This window comes from Phocoena sinus, chromosome 1 (genome assembly GCF_008692025.1).
Source record: "Phocoena sinus isolate mPhoSin1 chromosome 1, mPhoSin1.pri, whole genome shotgun sequence".
Lineage (NCBI taxonomy): Eukaryota > Metazoa > Chordata > Mammalia > Artiodactyla > Phocoenidae > Phocoena > Phocoena sinus.
Genome location: NC_045763.1, coordinates 179,625,074 through 179,629,187, shown reverse-complemented (window position 1 = coordinate 179,629,187; position 4,114 = coordinate 179,625,074). Strand labels below are relative to the sequence as shown.

Below are 4,114 nucleotides of genomic sequence, written 5' to 3'. Positions count from 1 at the left end.
TAGTGACCTAGAATATGATCTAGCTTGCTAGACAAGGGCATTGCTAAATCATGTGGGTCAAATCTTCCTTGTGTGTTACAGTTTTACGATGTGGAGGATATTTAGAATCCGGGTATTCTGCCTCTAAATTCCAGTAGTTTATAACAATTATTTTGCAACCAAGTTTTCCTCAGAAATTTTTAGATGCCTGATGGGGGCAGCAATGTTTCCTATTGAAAATAACTAATTTAAAGAATCATGGGTTGGATTCTTCTCTCCCCTCTGTGTCAGCTTGGATTTTTCTCCCTCTTTCTTAGCTCTGTAGTTCTTCCAGGCTACTTGGTAGCAATTTTATTCTAAAGCATCACCTTCCACTGGAACCCAAAGGTCTGGGGGAGCTTCAAGCTCCCAATGGATTCATCTGAGGTTAACCCAACCTGGAGCCTGGAGTCTCCTCAGATGTCCATCGATGAAAATTCCTAGGAAATTCCAGTTGCCTCTCAAACTATGTCTGAAGTGTTAATAAAGGACCTCAGTAACTTGACTCTCAACCCTAGTATCAAATTGCCCTTCATTCTACCACAATGTCTACCTCAACCGACTGGGCGGTTACTTGGTGAAAACATACCCTGTAGGAGAGGGGTGAGGACCATGTTAACTGATCAGAGAGATAAGATGGAGCAGCTGATTCAATCTATTAAAAAGCACTACTGCAAAGGAGTTTCTCCATCCGACTCTCAAAGAGAACCACTGCAGAACGACGTTGAGACTCCCTCAAGAGTGCAAAGATTTAGATGTAGCTGTCGTTTTTGCCAGTCTCATAGAGATCCTTCTGAGGATAATTATGAGAATTATTACACCAATAAGTATTACAGTAATTATGACATGGAGTCAGATGAGCCATAAACCTCATTCTTGTACCATTTTTTCTTGCTGGTAATTTTAGGATAATTATGAAGCAGCTTGGGAAAGATTGTGTACCAATATTTTGATAACCTATATTATAAGTTCTGGGATGTCATTTTTCTTGCATCTCTTTTCTACCTTAATACAGTAACTTATAAGGAATATATGTAGCTTGCATTTGAATGACTTGAATATACTTTAGTTCCACTTTGTGAAACAAATTAACTTGTGTGGAAGGAATGTGAAGAAAACATTGGGTGGCTTGGCCACAGCATTGTTAGAAAAGCATGTTGAATTGTAATAAAAAATTTTGATGTCCCATTTCAGAAAAAAAGAAAGAAACATGAATATTACAATTATTTCATAAATTAGGTATTTTAGATTTACTTGTTCTCAATCCTATTTAAACCATCATAAAATGTGATAATTATTAATTCATTTTACTTTAGTCAAATGTTAAAAATGTAAAATTCAGGATAAAATTACTTAGTAAATTGGTGTTTTAACATAGTGTTCTGTCTGTGAATATGTGTGTGTATGTGTGTATGTGTGTGTATGTATGTGTGTATGTATGTGTGTGCATGTGTGTATGTGTGTGCATGTATGTGCGTGTGCATGTGTGTATGTGTGTATGCATGTGTGTTTGTGTATGTGTGTGTGTATACACTAGTATATGTTAATCACTGTTCATATTGGATATTTTGTTTTTTCTTTCATTGTATTCATCTATATTTGCAGAATTAATAACATCTGTACAAGAATTGCAAAGAAATTCCTTCTTCATATTTATAACTTTGTGATGAAATTGATGTGGATCCCTTAAAGGAAGTAATTACTTCTTAGTTTTTATCCAAGGGAATGTGGCCTGAGCAAGTGTCTCTTGATTGGTGGTGGTGGATGAACTGTGAGCCCTTTGAAAATCACTTAATAATGGTAGCTTTTGAGTTAGCAATTTCGACCACCTGCACTGGACCATCTGGACCCATCATTATTTCTGCTCTGTGAAGTAGGTTGTCATTATGGTTCACACAAACACATTTCTGTTTTTTCATAGCTAGAACAGTTCACCTGGGACAAAGAATAGGAGAAATCTACTGTACAGAAATCCTTCATGCAGAGAGGATAGCTTAATTAAATATTAATGGAATTTAAAATTTTTTCTCTTATTTTTCTGTCCAATAAATTCTGTTCCTATTTCCTTTACTGATGTAGAGGACTGTGATTTGAAAAGTCACAAACAGTTCATCCCTTGGTTGAGATAAGTACACCTTCATAGCTTGTTGTATCAACTTTGTACTCATAGAGTTGGTAATAGCTATTTGCAACTGATTGATAATAAGTGATAGACATTTTTTTTGGTAACTTTCTCAAATTTAAACTACATAAAGTAGTGTAAGAACAAGGTCCCTGGTGAATATATAAATTATTTTTTAAAATATAGGTTCAATTGAACCACTTTTTCTCAACTTCTCTAATAAATCAAACAACCCAAATCAACATTATTATGTCAAATTCTTTGCACTCCAATAAATATCAGCACATTCCACAAAACCAGTTAGTAGGAAGAGTATTACTCCTACTAAAACGTACTTTCTTGAGGGCTTGCTTTGTGCTAGATACAATGCTTTATTATCTAATTTAATTTAACCTTCCCAATAAAACATGGGTTGATGCTATTTCTAGCAAATGGAAGATGTAGAAACTATCTCAAAAGTTTCCATTCTTCAATAATTCTATTCTCAAAGAGTAGAAATGAGTCTAGTTTAGGAGGTTGTGAGTATGAAAAGTATATCCAAGGAAGTGATAACAGAATGTGCAAAGTATGAATGCAGCCTGGCTTCTTTACTGGTCTGTAAGGAGATCTATGAATGGTTAGAGGATAAAATTCAAAGAACACAGTTACAAAGAGTGAAGCTGTGTTGATACTTAGGGGCGAAATCAGGGAGGGCTTTGCAAATGACACTGAGAAGTCTGGACTTACCCATGAGAGCATGAGGGAATCACTGAAGCATTTAAGGCAGACAAATAATATCCTTATAAAGCTTAAGAAAATTTTATTCTGCTTCTATGCTTAATGTATTATAAGACTGTAAGACTGGAAACAGAATGACCATTTATGAAACTGACCCTATATTAAAGTTGCTTGATGGCCATGTCCTGCATTTGAATCGTAGAATCACAGCATCTTTTGTGGTTTATTAGAAAGTAAGATTTAACAATGACACCCCAGTTTCTGGATAGGAGATTTGACAATTTCTGTTTGTTGCTTTATCAAGGGCTTAAGTAACCTAGGAAAAATTTGGAGGGCACTGCAGTTTGAAGACTTTGGATAAATTTATCTACATTATACTTCTTCCTCTTGTGTAGAACTCTAGGCTGTGACCAGTTTCTGCAATACAGCTTTCTTTCAAAACATCTTTCCCTATGAGAATTTAACTATGTGAAAGTCCAGTTTTCCTCTGGGTCCATGCCCCCATTCCTTTAAGGAAGAAAATCTTTCCCACTCTCCTTTATCTGCTTCCTGCTTGGGGAAGGCAGCAGGCAAACCCTACTTCATCCAGTACTGTTGATTGTGTAAGTGTGTCTGTTCTACAGCATAAAGGAATTCAAGTCTTGTCCCCATTTGCCTGTGCTTTGTCTGTTCTTACCACCTGACCACACCTATCAAGCCTCTGTGTTAGTGGAATTCTTGTAAAGTCTTTCCAGTTATTTTTCTGGGGCATTGCTCTCCATCAGGAGGGCAAATTGTGACTCAGTCTTGGCATGATTTTTGTAGCTTTGTCTGATGTATACCACGCAAAATGTATCTAGTTTCAAGCAGCTGTGCAGATTTGTCCATTTTTTGTACATAATGTGAGTCATTTAATGGAGATAAGAATTTGAGAGGTATAATTAGCACTTAAAACCAAGGCATTACACTATTCAGAACTTTTCCCCCCTACACTTTCAATGTCTTCTTTTCCACGGTTTTCTTCTGTTCAGCTTACAGACATATAAAATTTCTCTATCTGAAAATCTTAGTTCTATATTGGCCTTGTGATCCTACTTTTCCATCTTTCTTCATTATTTCATCACCAAGATTCTTCAAAACATAGTGTCGGGCTTCCCTGGTGGTGCAGTGGTTGAGAGTGCGCCTGCCGATGCAGGGGACACGGGTTCGTGCCCCGGTCCGGGAAGATCCCACATGCCGCGGAGCGGCTGAGCCCGTGAGCCATGGCCGCTGAGCCTG

The 4,114-nt window shown here is 37.0% G+C and overlaps 1 pseudogene; it reads left to right on the top strand.

Moving 5' to 3' along the window:
* Window positions 1-390: 390 nt before the first annotated feature.
* Window positions 391-885, top strand: LOC116744072 (annotated as a pseudogene).
* Window positions 886-4,114: the final 3,229 nt, after the last annotated feature.